This window comes from Thunnus maccoyii, chromosome 1 (genome assembly GCF_910596095.1).
Source record: "Thunnus maccoyii chromosome 1, fThuMac1.1, whole genome shotgun sequence".
In the NCBI taxonomy this organism is placed as follows: Eukaryota; Metazoa; Chordata; class Actinopteri; order Scombriformes; family Scombridae; genus Thunnus; species Thunnus maccoyii.
Genome location: NC_056533.1, coordinates 26,320,883 through 26,337,642, shown reverse-complemented (window position 1 = coordinate 26,337,642; position 16,760 = coordinate 26,320,883).

The following is a 16,760-nucleotide window of genomic DNA, read 5'->3' as shown; positions in this document are numbered from 1 at the left end:
TGATAAAACAACCAGAAAAGGGAAACAATGAGTGAAGAGCATCAAATAACAGCATTACCTCTGCCAGTGTTAGGATCACATTGAGACTAGAACATTTTAATGGTGTAGGACATCACTGCACGGATGTAGGCTTGTGTGAGATGTGCATTGCATGTGATGATTGTGACATACAAAAGCTATAAGAAATAAAAGGGTTTTGTTCATTTCTATCTTGCATGTCATTGACTAGATAAGCTGTGCCCTGTAGTCACTAGAGATTCTGATTTACACACATTGCCATCTGACACTGAGACATGTCAGCATTTACATAGAGTAAATAATATTGAGTACACATTGTCCTTTGTTTAAGAACATGCGTAATAGGCAGCAACCATTTGTTTTTCTGTGAATGTCACCTGCCAAAAGTCTGTATTTATATTTGGTTTCATTGTGTGTCATCAAATCGCATGCAAAATGGGTCATTTCAATATTATCACATAATTGTTTTTAAAAATCATTCATTCATTTTGAATATATTTTGGTACATCCAAATGGTATATTACAATGCTTGGCCAAGTTATAAAAATTAATAATTGTTAGTTTTCTAAAATATCAAGTAAGATTTGTGAAAATATTAATTCAATCTAATTCAGCTGCATTTTATTTGCCAAAACCATTTTTGTCAACATGTGACGTGTGAGAGTGGTTTGAATAGTCATTTCATCATCATTTGATGTATTTTTTGTATATATTATATCTTTTATAAGTTGTAGTCTGTTATTCAATGCCTGCTCCACATCAACCTGCTTTGTCTATCTTTAAACTTCTCCTCGCTGTGTAAAATGAGACAGTTGACTGTATGCAACTTATTCACCCTGTACTTAACAGTTAGTTTATGTGGTTGTACTTTTGTCTGAGCCAGTGGTGAGACAAGTCATAGTTATGTAGATTTCTATGTCTTTTTAATGTGTTGCTGACAAACCTTTAGAGAACAGTGTTGTTTGTTATCAACTTAATGTGTTAGTAATGTCACCGTGTTATTCTGACATGTTTGTGATGTAATCCTACTCCTAGGCTTGTTAAAATTGTCTGACCTTTGAGGTTAATTATCTTATCAATATATCTTCAGCTTAAACCTACTGCCTTAGAAACTGTGTGGATCATGAGGTACCTAGAGGAGCTAATTTGAAGGATGTCCTTGTTTGAAGTTACTGACTGACCATTAAGTCTCTGTGAGATCATCCAATGACCATACCAGTTTGTAAGAAGGCATACCAGTTTGTGGAAATGTGGAAATGACGGAGAAGTATAAAGCTGCCTGAGTTGTGTTCGCAAGCTTTAGAGAAAGGGCCGGCTGAACAACATCCTTTCTCTCTCCAATAACACAAGATAACTGTGTTTTTGCATTTGGCTTCAATGTGTGCCATGGACCCACGGAGACAGTTTCTCTTGACAAATATACATGACATTTGTATGAGAGTTACTGATTGTGTAATCTATTGTGCAGTGTTTACAACTGCTTCAACAATTAACAATGTTTAATGCTTTCTTTATGTCTTTCTGTGTTTTTGAGCAACGATGCAAAAATTCCCATGACAGATGTGTATTGTATTGCTCTTGCTTCCTAATTAAATCTATTTTTGCTTTTATGCACAGTGCTGAAAATAAATCCCACCTCATTTTCACATTCATTTCCAAATCATAGTTAACTCTTAATAGCTACCAGCTCCCCATCATCTCCTCATACTTTTATACCATACTGATTACAACTTAAATTGTCACAGCCAAAACATCAAACACAAGACTAATCTGCCCAGCAGGAAAGGTTATAGCTTCACAATTGCCTGATTTTAAAATTTCTAAGTGCTAAATGTTTGCTTCTAATTAGCACAAATCAACCAGCTAAGTGGCAGCATGTTAACTGTTGTGATCAGTCAGTGGCGCTGTTAAAGGTGTTACTAAGAATTAAATCTTAAACTCAGGTTGTGATGTTTGGTCATTTTGGAACACTGCCACCAAATGCAGACAACTCTCAGACTTAAAGTTACACCTGAAACGTATGTGGAAGAAGTTATTTTCTATATCATGACACCCAAGAGTGTATTGTTGCAACATGGCAACATCAGTTTAACACATGGTTCAGTCCCCTTCACCAGTGAGAGTTAACTAGTAACAAAGCTCAGAGCATATGTTTGAGGTGTCCTGTTATTTGATTTTAATTGACATCTTCCAACCAATTAGAAATAAGTTTTCCCCTGGCTGTGGTGTAATGACTATTTAATTGTAACATGTCTCAAGTACAGCATGTGCACAAATGCTGATGTTCGTATTTGAATTTGTTTGTCTTCAATCAGTCTGGGCAACACAAAAGTCATGTAGGGGAAAATCTTACAGATAACTTCAGATTTCAGCAGTAGCTCTGCACTTTATTGTGTATAAATTAAGACAATTCTAAACCTGCTTCAGTATGAGAAGAATAAACAGTACAGTACCTACTGAAATTTCTCTAAGTCAAATGGTGTTTTTGCCTAGTCAATTGATCAGCCAAGCAGAGAAGCAGACCTACTGGGACGGGAACAAAGCAACACAATTGACCTAACTAATGTTAAATTAGCAAACACAAAAATAAGGGCAAATAATTCCCAGAGCAGGCAAAAGAGCATAAGAACAAGTAATGCTCTATTTCTCTGAGAAACCCAAGAAATCCACATTCTTCTGAGCTTCCTGGTAAAACAACAAACAAAAAAAACAATCACTTCAGTGGATGTTTTCTAAAATAGCACAACATTAAAATATCTGACAAACTGACTGGGAAGGGATTTCCTTTTTTTTTTAGGAGCAACCTAACTAAAACATATATTCATATGCTTTGCATGTATACAAGTATTTACATCAAGCCATCACAGAATCATCATAAAGACATTGCAGATTACTTCTGGGTTCGACATTTATTTTCCATGTATTTGTAAGATGATGGAAACACTATCGTGGGACATAATCTCTGTAGTAGAGGCCTATGTCGTTTGCTGCAATTGAAGAAGTGAAAATAAGGGGGGGGGAAAGAGTAGAAGAAGAATTTGGTCAGAGTGTGTTCTTGCTGTTGTCCTCCAGCTGTGTGTACATTTCAAAGACTGTTACATGGGGTTCAATAAAAGCTTTTCCTCAACTCCTGTGGTTTTCTGTACAGTTGCCTTACTGAAAGGGAGTGAATTAAGAGAATACCAGGACATAGCCTGGAGTTACATATTCGATGTATCTTATCTTTGCTGGGTCAAACAAATGCATCTCTTTGTAGTAACTTGTGTATTATATCTGCTGGTTTAGTCAGATATCAGTGTGACTCTGTTGTACATTATAGAGTTGTAAAGTGGGAGGAGCTATTTCAAATACCGCTGGTTCCGAAAGTAAAAATCTCATTAATTTTTCCCGTTGTATTATGTGACTCACAGTTGGAGATCTTTTACAAATAGGATCGGAAACTGAAACTCTCATGGTTGAATCAACAGCCCAAAAGGTTAATAACTGTGTTGGAAAATAAAAAGTTGAAGGTACAAGCCTATGTATATAAAAACTTCAGGGAATAGAAGTTAACTACAACTTCCAAGGTGCATTTTAGCAAGAAACAGCTAATCACCGTGCTTAAAATTCTGTCATGTGTGCCACTAACGGCGAATGGGAGCTAAAGATTACAATGTTGAGAAAACTGATTTTACAATCTACAGCATCAGTCAGTTCAGTTTTAATTTCTGGGTCACTTTTGAGTGAATTCAACAACTATGGTGTCACGTTTTGTTTGCAACTGCAACGACAAAGCACTTTGAATTCATTACTACTCTGATTCGCACCTGTGATTCGCTTCTTCTCTATAGCAAAGGTGACTGAAGCTCATGGGTATTGTAGTATTTTTTAGATGTCCATTGTGCAAAATGACAGACAAAACATGGTTTCTCAGAAAATAAAGATGAAATAATTGAAAATGGTGTTCATAACATAAACCTGTAGGGTCGCTACATTATCCAGGAGAGTCCTGTGTTTCTTTGTTAAGCAACATTGGGGATATTGTTTAAAGAATTGTTATATATAAATGACATGACATGATATATAATGATGGGAACAGGATATGGGGAAAAACACTTATGGTACCAGCGGTCCCTCCAACTTCATAACTATATAAAAGTACATTATCATTTTAGTCCAAATGATAACTTAAAGGTACACTGCATTGTGTGTATCCTTGAGGTCTAACAAATGTGTTTCCTTCCTCATAAAACATTAGCAAACTGATTCTTTGGATATTTGTAGCTAGCATTATTTACATTCATATTGATACCTAGCAGTCTTCTTACTCATACGCTACAACGTAGGAAGAGCAATCGAGTGCAGATTCACTGAGGACAACAGAGACATCTTCTCCGGACCACTCTTCTGTTTGTGTGAGGAATTATTCTTAACTAATCGGGAATTATCACTGACTCCTTAAACCGGGTTGAAGGTTTTAATCTGAAGCCGCTCCTGTTACTGTACGGACTTTGTTTTTTCTTTTTTGTGTGTGAGAGTCTACACAGGCTACGTTAGCATAGTGACGTTTGTTTTTAGCTGGTTGCTATTGCTAGCGGGTCCCAGATACATCATAGCGGTGTGTGGACATTGCCTGCCGGCTTACTCACTGTCACAGGATGACATCGGACGGCTGACACAGGAACTCAGAAACAAGGATGAGTTAATCCTGGGTTTTCCTCCGTGGCCGCTGCTCAGGCCAAACATCTCTCCGTGGTGCTCGTTTAGAGAGTGCTCAGCTGCTGTTATGCCCGGCGAAGCCACTCTTCCCTGGTCTGGCTCTGTCACCACTAGAGGTGAGCCAATTATTTCAACTAATGCCTTGGCCCTGAATGATGACATCTGGCCCATCCTTGGGGCTAAACTTAAGTCTCAAGCATGAAATAACTTTTAAACTTACTCAATCAAAAAACCAAGGATACAAGATCAGCTTATTTCTCAGACTTAATTACCGCTAATAAACACAATCCCCGAGCTCTGTTTAGCACAATTAATCAGCTTGTACAACCTGCTCCTGCTACTATCTCTGCCACCTCAACTGAAGACTGTGAATTGCATTTATCATTTTTCGTCAACAAGATCAATAGCATTAGATCCAACATTGTGCTGCCATCCACCACTTTTGATCCACCTAGTAGTGTATCAAATTTACTAACCCATTTTGCCCCAATTACCATGCAAAACCTTATAGAGACAATTACTCATCTGCGCTTGTCCTCCTGCAATCTTGATATTTTACCCCCCAAATTCTTTTTGGAGGTCCTTCCTGTCATTGGCCCTGCTGTACTCACTATTATAAACATGTCCCTCACCTCTGGTCATGTCCCTGATCAGTTTAAGACAGCCAGTGTCCAGCCACTTCTAAAAAAACCTGACCTTGATCCAGCTGTTTTTAACAATTTCAGACCCATCTCAAAATTACCTTTCATTTCCACAATATTGGAAAAAGTTGTTGCTGAGCAGCTTCTCCAAGTTGTGGAAAGAAATATTATCTTTGATAAATTTCAGTCTGGTTTTCGTCAAAACCATAGTACTGAAACTGCTCTGTTATGAGTCATGAATGACATCCTCATGCAGGCTGATAAGGGGGAACTCTCCATCTTGGTCTTACTTGACTTGAGTGCTGCCTTTGACACCATTTATCACTCCATCCTCATTAATCAACTAAATACATGTGTTGGTATCTCAGGGAAAACTCTAGAATGGTTTATGTCATATTTGTCGAATAGAAGTTTTTCTGTCTCTAGGGGTAACTATGTGTCCTCATCCACTCCGCTGCTATATGGGGTGCCCCAGGGGTCAATACTTGGTCCAATTCTTTTCTCTTTGTATATGCTGCCCTTGGGCCAGATAATCAGTCGCTTTGGTTGTATATTCTATCATTGCTATGCAGATGACACTCAGCTATATTTTTCTGTGAAACCAGATGATTTTAGCAACCTAAACACTCTCCACAGCTGTTTAGCTGTGATAAAGGACTGGATTCAGGATTGATTTTAAGATTCTCTTAATCACTTATAAGGCCTTACACGGTTTAGCTCCTGCATATATATCCAAGCTACTAAGCCCGTATACTACTATGCAGTCACTTAGGTCTTCCAACCAAAACCTCATGGCCGTACCACGTGCCAAACTAAAAACCAAAGGCAACTGTGCTTTTGTTGCCCTGGCACCCAGACTTTGGAACAATCTCCCCACTTCCATCAGATCAGCTGAATCTGTTGACTGTTTCAAAAAACACCTAAAAACCTTCTTTTTTAGAACGGCTTTCTCATAACACTTCATAAATTCAAGTGTGTGCTCTGGGTGATGGCTGTATGTTTGCTGTGTTCATATGTGTGAGATGTCTATATGTGTTCTTGAATGTGTCTTTCATGGTTTTTGTGTCCTATTTTCTTTGTGTCTCAATGTCACTGTAAAGCACTTTGTAACCTGTGTTAAAAAAGGTGCTATATAGATAAAGTTTTACTTACTTACTTACTTACTTTACTTCCTTTTGCTGGCACATTACTACATTTCTTGGCATGTCACCACCCCCAATTGTCAAACTGTGGAATAGTGTGAAAGCGTCATAGGGAATGTGTATTACATCGCCCACATACTTGTGCCCATGCATGTGCATCATTGCTCCATAGCGCTATTAGTGGTCACAGGGTACCTTTAACTGAAGGATGGACAATAGCAAGGTTAATCCATACACGTAAATATGGCCAATGATGTGTAATCCAGAAAGTGCAGTTGTTGTTATACAACATATGGTACCAGTTTCACAAGTAATTGTGAGGTATAGATTAGTTTTTCCTTTGTTTGTTGTTTTTGGTCATCTCTTTTTTAAATCAGAGCATTTGATTTACCGTTAACACTCATGAATCTGTCTGTTGAGTATTAAACTTTATCCTGCATGAGGGATCGAAATGTCTGTGAGGGTGTGTTTGTTTGTGTAATACATTTTCAGTCCCATTGCAAATTCTGCTCGAGGCATGTTTGAGCTCTCAGTCTTCAAGAATTAATTTGGCCTGTTTCGATTGTAAATAAGAAGAGTAGGGAAAACTTGGAGCAGTAAAACATCTTGGACACACTTAAAGATGTTTACAATCTCTTAAAATCATACCACAGTAACATATTTTGAAAATTCCTTGCAAGGTCACCCATGAAATGGTATTCATCCTCTTTCCTACAGAAGAGCATTCTCATCTTGGCATAGGACATAAACTGTGTGCGACATCAAACACATTTCATTTTGCGCTCAGCATAAAAATGGGCTTTCCACATATCACATCACGACTTTCTGTAAATCTGCATTGACAACTCGAAAACACATAAACATGTGCCCACACACCCGCACTTCATCAAAGTATAATCCAATCACACACACTTGAAAAAACACACACACATACTAGCCTCCCCCTCACCTGTTCATAGACAGGAGCAGGAGCACAATTAAAAAGACACTATTACTAGCACATGTACTGTACCAAAACCAGCTAAAATACACTTCACTGACTTCCCCACAGTGATGCACTGATTCAGAATGCTCAACAGTGGTTCATACCTCCAATAACTAGGAGAAACATGACTAAATACCCTCATCAACATACAGTACATCTTCAAATTCTACAATGCTAGCAATAAAAGTGATTGTAATTAGTACATAATGTATTGAACTTACATTTTGTTTTTGATTGAATCTGCTCTGGAGTAAATGTGGTTTTGTCACTGCTCCTCCCAGGTTCTTGAACAGTTTTGTACACAACCTTTTGTCTCACCTCAAGCAGTATTAATAAAACTAACAATCTCTTGGATGAGTGCTCAGCTCTTTACAAGTGTCTGAGTGTTTGTGCAGAGCAGTAGACAGTTCAATGTGTGTGTTTTGAAAAGGCACGAAAATAATATGTCACTTCACATCAAAGGATTGATTTGGATATTTTCAAGCCTATCTTAATACAATAGTCACATTACTGCCATATCTATGTGGTTGCTGTAAGCATTCCTCTGCTCCTTACTAGCTGACTGATCTCTGCTTTCCCATCAGCAATTTTGTTGCCTAGCTTGGTGCACTACTCTTTGACTCCAATTATAGAAAACTGTTGCATTTACTCAACAATTAAATCAGAAAAGCCAGCACACTCCAGCTTGGCTACTTACTTCATCTAACTGTCTCTTTTCTTACAGGGAAGAAGGATTGGAAGCAAACAAACCTTGGATTTGGAAAAAGTAAATTAAAATTTAAACATTTATATTTAACATTAATTTTGAATGTGCAGTCATTCCTGTTTTTCATAAATATAATAAAAAATATTGACTTGGCTTGGTTGTCATATTTTGCTTCTCTGCTTAATGCCTACTTCCTCTGTGATTGTTACAGTATATAATACATTTAAAAAGTGGCAACAGCCTACAGTTTAGCCTACAATGCCATCTTGCTATTGGCCGCTCCTTTTTTGCCACATTGTTGCCATCTGCTGGATTGAACCAGTTGTCCTGGCAATGGCTGTGGTAATGGCTATATGTAGGTTTGCCCTACCAGGCTGCCATACTACAGCTAGATGTAAACAGGAAGAAAATAAATAAAAACAGAACTCAAACTACCACAATGAGTCCCCCTCATATTGATAACGCTAATATTGGATATAATTTAAAATTGTATCTCATAAAAGAGTGGAATACAGTGGCTAAAAGTCTGTTCTAACAATAAGCTACAATTACTGATAGTGTGAGAAATACTTTGGCTCTTGATTGGCCACTTAGTCAATTATACATGAATTCCATTGTTTGATTGGTGAGGGTGTTGGTCTCTGCACCATTTTTTTACACCCATTAGCTATGTCTCAATCATTGACTGTATGTAAATATGGACGATGCGTCTCCACTTCCTACGGCCATGCAAAAGTGAAGCCAAAATATCTAATTTCTGGGAGCTGCCATCTTGCTTGTGTGATGTCATTTGGAGTGAGACTCTGTGCCGTAGAGTCAGGATGACGACCCGAAGGACACACCCTCTCAGCCATCCCACCGCCTGACGGAGGTTTGAGAGCTGCTGTCACAGCTGTCAATCATGACGCCACACCCCCTTTTTATATTATCAAATAACTAATTAAAAACAAACTTATCAGAAAAATGAGCACTTGGACAAACATCAGTGTGATAAGATAAGAAAATGACAGAAACCATCTTTGGAAAAAAATTATTTGATGTGTATTTTGATTTTTTAGTTTGGCTCATGTCCCATCCACTAACATGGAGGCGGCGGGACCTATGACCTATACTGCAGCCAGCCACCAGGGGGCGATCAACATTTTTTGGCTTCACTTTTGGAAGCTGTCATGTCATCCATATTTATATATCGTCAATGTTCCCAAATCAGGGGCTGCATCCCTCAAAGCACTTGGTCTACAAAGGTGTGTCCTTCGTAGACTGCAAAGGCTGAACCGAGCGTTGTTAAATGAGACGGTCTGGTCTACGGATGAGTTCCTATTTGCAATACCAGCTCTTCTGGCCCTTACCCTTGCATCACAAAGCGCCACTCCTGTCCCCTAACAAACTTGACAGCTGCATTTAACAGTCGGGACACAACTAGTAGAAAGAGCCAGAGCCAGAAATTTAATTTTAATTTTGGAATTTTAATTTTATTATTGTGGCAGCCCATCCAGGTCCAGCATCACCACCAGGGACTCCCTGCTCAGCTGAACCAAAATATACATAAACACATTTTCTAAGGCCTAATATTTATAAAATGAAATTTAAGACTTTTTAAGGACCTGCAGACACCCTGTTATCCCACTTTTTATGTATTTTATGTTGTAAATAGTTGTAAAGACCACGGTAAATGAAATAAACCATGTATTTAACCATTACTTTATTTTAATTCATTCATTTAATATTTTTTATTTTTCAACTAATTTCTCAAGTAGAGAGAAGAGCCTGTCCATTCTCTCTCTGCTCTCCTCTCCTCTGCCTCTCTCTGCAGCAGCGTACTTGCTGACAGCAGCAGCTCAGCTTCAACACAACTACCTGACTGTACTGTGACAAAATAATCTCAACTCAAAGCTCCATTAACACTTTTTTTCTCATAAAAAAATTAACTCATTGACAGAGAGATGCAATTATTGGTAAAATTATGTTGTGTCAGTCTGTAATGTAGCTATAAAAAATCCAAAACTGTTATGTAGCTTAATAAAATAAATTAAATAAAACAAAATTTAATATAGAGTGATCTGTTCATTTTAATACATTTATATTTATTGAAATGGGGTGATATGTGTACATCTGGAGTCCCAGAGGCAGCACTGTTGTTCTGTCCAGTAAAAACATGAAGCTTCACTTTACATTCAGACAAACTAATATGGCAGCCACAATTGTTAGATTTAATCTGTGAGACCAACATTTATCTTCCAAAAGAAATTATATCATATATGAAAATGCTACAGAGACATTAAAGCCAGCGGTAAATTACCAAAGAGCTGCACAGATCAGTTCATTGGATCAGTTTCTCACCTGGTCAGCAGGTCCTCACATCTCCGAAAATGTCAGATTTACAAGCAGATGTTATTTGGAGAACTGACCACATATTAGGAATCTAAATGTCTTGTCTGAAAAAATATTAAAACTTAATAAAGTGACATATTAACAGTCCTTCAGCAAAAATTACAACAGCTTAGCCTGGCTCAAAATCTCCACCGCTGCTGGTCAGTGCAAAATGCATTCTGGGATAGGTTGGGCTGCGAAGGATCCCTCATTTGGATCCTCTAAATTCGGGAAAAGAAGGCTACATTTCTCAGCTGCATTTGAAGGAGCCTTTGAAATGCAACAGGCTTGGTCACGCTGCTGTGACGCATTCGGTCTTCAAATGCAGCCTTTAAAGGATGCAGCCCCTGAATTTAGACACAGCTTTTTATTTGTGTTACATGAGGCAGGATCAGGAGGAAGCAAGTGTTGAATTAGTGTAAATGCAGGCAGGCATGGCTTGCAATTAGGAAAGATACAAAATAGATTTTTTTTGTTGGTTAATTTCATATTGTATAACTTAAGTTGAAGTAATACTAAAAGTAAAAACAAATTTGTTTGCTCAATTTAAGCATTTAAAAATAATTTATTAAGCTTTAAGGCAACCGACACTACACTGACTGAGAAGTGACTGTACTGGGGGACAAAATCCACACTTTTTATTCTGTGCGAAAAAACATTCTTAAGTTCAGCTGAAGCTGATGTAAAGCTTCAGCAGTCTGAGTTAGCCAAACTGAGGGGGTATCTTCATCCTGGTTGCCATGTGTAGGTTCATCGCCTGTGTGTTGTCCCAACAAGGAAACACAGTCTGAGGAAATGCCAAGAAGGGATTTTACACAATTGACTCTTTAACTTTGAAAGATACCAGCTCGATTTGGCTAACAGCTGCTGTAAACTCACACTCGCCTGTATGAAGAGAATGGATGATTACAGCTAAACATAACTGTCAGTATACATGTGGCACACGTGTTAACAAAAAAACCCCAACCTATCCTTACAGTGACGCAAAGAGCTCACATGATCTTTCTTCCAACTTTTCATGTGCTTTTTTGGTTGTGTACATGTACGTATGTGTATGTTAGAAATACATGCAGGCAATAAAGTGTTTGATTTATATTTAGCTTTCAGTACTGTCATCAGATTAAGTGTGAAAAGGAATGTGAAAGACAATACATAAGGTGAATTCTTTTTTCTTTTTCTCTTCTTAAGCAAGCTGTTACTGCATATGTGCTATATCTTTGATGCAGCCAGCATCTAATTTTCTGAAGTAATCCCTACGGAGCAGAGGTTGTGGTGCAGCCCTTTTAGCAGCCAGGTAGAAAAGAGAACATAGTCAATGTGTGCTGATCTACAATTCAACAACTTGAATATCTGAAGGGTGCTCAAGTGGTGCTTCCAGGTAGGAAAATCTTACACTCGATAAACCATTTGAATGAACAATATGCTTTCATCTGCCCAGGTTACTTGATATGTAATATTCAAATACTCAAATATGCAAAAAGTGGATTGACTTCAAGTAACTGACTCAACGATTGAGTACAAGCAGTGGCACAGTCTAAGAAAACATTCTTGCTCCAATAAAATTTGGAGCATTACAAATTGATAAGCAGTGACAGTGAGAGTTATACTTGCTACTGCGGCAGATCTGAGTCAGTTAATGTGATTCCCCCAGCCTGACCCAGTCGCTTAGAGAACACACCTTTCTTGACGTGGAAGAACAAAAATTTGCATGAAATCCAAGTGGGTGCAGGAGGGAATGAGATTCATGACAGAGAGTGGTGGAGACACACAACAATACGGAGAGACTGGGAGGGGATGCTTACACTGTACCTCAACAAATCATCCAATATAAAATCTGCTGTAGTCTACAGAACTTTTTCTAATTAATGAGAATTGAATTGCACATTAGTAATTAATGAAATCTCACTGTTGTCAACCATCATAATTCTGAATATATAGTTATCATATTATCCACAATCATGAAATCCATCCGCACACATATCAGAGTTTTTATGTTTAAACATCACAAATGTATCCAGTACATCCTCCTCAGCCCCTCTTTCTCTCTCAGTTGCAAGTTTAACACTCTGACCAGGTGAGAGGCGGAGGAAAAACTGTACAAGCATTGAAGACTGTCAAGGGCACCTCTGGCACTCTGTGTTGTGATGGATAAACAACCACATATACAGAAAGATCGCCCTCCAGGCCTGGAGTGATTCATACACTGCAGAGACCCGACAGATGACTTTAAACCCGGCATCACTTTGCTGCCTTTCAAGAGGGTTCCACATAATGTCAACTGATGGTAAATTTAGCATTTTTTGTGAGGCGTAAAAGGCACAATCCCCGAAACAAATGTAAGCAAAAGGTTTTCCCCCAAATTTGAACCTTTCAAAAAATGAAGTTCCAGCAGTAACATTAATTGGCTGCATCATATCATATGCATTATACTACAGAATTTGGACTCACTGTCACTGAGGAAATTACTTTTGTCTTACTGTACAGTGCAACAGTGAACAATTAACATGCATGTCACAATCTGTTTCATTATACGAACTATGGCTCATAAAAAAATTATGCAAGAACCACTTCCTCGTGTCAGCTGAGACGCCTTTGTATCCCTATCTCTGTTCTTCTCGCCATTTCAGTGTCCTACATGTGTGTGACAGAACTGTAACAGAGACCTTGGGAACAGTTGAATAAGGCTGTGTGAACATGTGTCAGTGGAATCTCTAATGGGAACACCATGCTCCTAATATACGGTCCATCTGTAGCCTGCACAATGAATAACAACAGCTCTTTGCAATATTGACTCCTCCCTGCTCCCCCATTTTAATGATTATGCCTTTGTCCTTTGTGGTAAAAAGTCCTGTAGGAAACATTCCATTACTGCGTTACAGAGGGGGGTAGCTACAGAGTACAAGGCTGGCTCCCCTGTCACATCAGCTCTTTATTATTCATTAGGATCTCTTTCTTTCCCATGCCTAAAAGGACCTTGATAAGCTATGTTTATTCATACACTAACCTTTTTAAATATTTCCAAGAGCTCTCCAACAAAGACCTACCTGGCATACCTAATACCTAATCTTTGTTTCATTATTCAGTCCTCATGCTCTCTCTTCTCACTTAAGATGCAATACCTGAATTGTGCCTCCGCACTTCTCTTTGTCGTTCTATCTTGCTATGTCCCTCTGTCTCTATCATCATTTCATTATTTAGGTGTTCATGCAGGCATTTTTTTTTTTGGTCTTTTTTAATGTATTGAATTGGTTCTTTCTTCTCTCCTTCTCCTCCCCCCTCTAGTCTGCCCTCTTTTTCTCTGGCTTTCTCTCATTCAGAAGTCCTTGCTTTTGCAGACTGATCCCTGAGGGCAGCCAACTGATTAGTGCAGTCATCTTGCCCTCTCCCTCTCTCCACATTCAGCTCACCTGCCCATATCGTATTTTTTCACCTATTTAAATTATTTATTATCCTGGGGTTATTTTCTCACTCTTTACTACTTTTGAAAGAAAATAAGAGATGCAACAGTGTTAGTGTGCCATTCAGTGACACCACAGGAAACAGCATAAAATAAGTAAATGAGACCAGTGGAATCAGGGGGAAAGTCATCATCATCAATATTACTTTAAAATATTGAAATGATGAAGTTATGAAGTGTTGCACCACTTATCAATATTTCACTGATGTTGTGTTTCTCCAAAAACTTTTTTTTTTTCATTTAACAAAATAAGCTAAATGTCTCAAATGTGTTTGTTTCCTTAACTCAAGCAAAGGAATTGTGCAATTAAAACTAAATTGAATCACAATTATAGAGAATTGCAGAGAATATGCAAGAAGACAAAGACTTGTTCTGACTATGAATTTGATTTCAACTTTTAGCACTTTAAATATTTCCACTTACACCAGAAAAAAGGCGAGCAAATCCTCATGAATGGGAATTTTATCACAACCATTGATACAACAGGTATTTGGATTAGATTTTTGATTTGATTTATGTATGAAGCTACAAAACTAACCAATGCATGGCCTAACAACAATAACAAGTGAGAACAATTGTTTCCAACACAGTTCCAAGGTGTTAGAGGACAGATATAAAACATGTAACATTACAAGTAACAAAAGAATCTTATAACCAGAATGACATCATTTCAAAGTAAAGCAAAAACTATAACGTATAATCACATTAATACACCGAAACACAACAAAAACAGATCAATAGTCCATAGTAAAATTTTATCATTACCCTGTCACCTTATTCCATAAACATGCTCTCTAAAAGTCCCTCTTCAATCACAAGTTTATTATTCAAGCCTCTGCGTGATGTTAAATTTCAAAAACAATGTGGATGTTTGTATATATACATTCCTCAGGACTTAGATGTTAAGAAATTCAATGTGAGTTTAACATTTAACATCTCAATTAAGCTACCTGTCTAAGTGCCATTGAGCCTGAAACCCTTTTTTCCCTTTTCTACACGTTCTACATTGTTAACACATGAAATCATGTTCCTGTCCAGCTCCATTTGTCTTCTATAAGTGGCTCAGCAAACCTTACCCTGCTCCTCTATTATACCTACACCGCTTGGATAGATACAGTAGTTAGCACTAGCAGACATGTTCCTTTTTCTCTGTGCCCACATCTGCCAGTCTGCCAGCCACCCATGATACTTGGCAGGATTTCACTGGCTACAGTGAGCACTGTAGCAGCACCACTGGCACTGTCAGCACAATGCTAAGAGACAGACCAGCTGTAAGCCCAGATACTGATGTACGAACACAGGCGCTGGTCCCAGTTAACACAGGTAATCTGCAAGGTTTCTAAAGCAGAGAGGTTCCAACACAAACATGGCTCAAATCCAAGAGAAGCGAGATTCTCCACATTCCCAGTATATCCTCAATAAACAGTCAATGTTTTTTATTACTGCTGTTACAGCTAATTCAAGCATGTACTACAGCAATTTTTTGTGCAATAACAGCTGTTTATGCCTAAAATACAAAGAACTCCGTGATGCATTAATGTTGGTTGTAACCTGACACTCACCACAGATACTTTTTCACTGGTTGACTGTATACAGAGCACTGGCAAATGGGATACTGAAGCAGTAACAAACCCTTGGATGTTTACAGTCTGTGGTTTAATCGCAGGATTGATTTCTGAGTGATCATGACTTGATTCCTGTGGTCTTCCTTAACAACACCTTTAAGTGCATTTTGTATCACAACTCACCCAAAGATGAATAAAGTACTGTAACTGAGCACTGACCTCATTAGGAGCTTGTTTGGACTGAGAAGGACTGACACAAGCAAGACTGCTGCACAGGCCTGGCTCATGGTATAGGCAACATAGGTGAATGCTAGGAGCACCCCAAATGAGGAAAGAAAAAAAACCTAAATTTTAAACTTCACTTTTTTTTACTAATACTGTTTTACTTCTATTATGTCGAAATATTGCAAAAAAAAAAAGCCCACAACAACATAAGTACATAGTATAGCCTATTAAATAGACTCTTTTTTCTGGGTTGTCTGCAGCATCATTCTCTTTTTCCATCCCCTTTGGTAATTAATGGTTGTAAGCCTTTGCATTTTCATTATTGATTAGTCTTATATGTATAGCAAACAGTATGCATATGTGGAAGAAGTGCCTATTGAATATATGTTTTGTGCATGAATGCTAGGTGTAGGGCAGACTGGGGGCAATGTTTGTTTTTGATGTCACTACTCAAAAACCTCTTGATCTATTTGGATACAATTTTTATGTAGGTAACTTGTGTCCGTGTTCTATGTTTTAACAGTCATCAAATGTTTTTACAAGCAGTGTTAGAGTCACAATATTGATTGAAACACTACAAGTCAAATGTTACATCTGCCCCCACTTGCAAGGGCGATTGTAACAGCATATGGGGACAATTGTAACAACACACCTAATACCTCCACATAAATATCAAGGACCACAATAAACTCCCAAGAATATAGATATAGTTTTAAAAAATGTAATATCCATCAAACAATTAATTTTAAAAAAAATATATAATTAGTCATAATTACACAAATATAAAAACAATTTCTAATGAATAAGAAACAGAAACAGCATCGCACACAAAAAAAGAGGGTTTCCCTTCATTAATATTTAGATATAATTAGAGACATTCGTCTGTCCTTTGGTGGGCAGAGAGGGATCATCAAAGACCATGTGCATAATGAGTTTCATGGTTGTGTCTCATT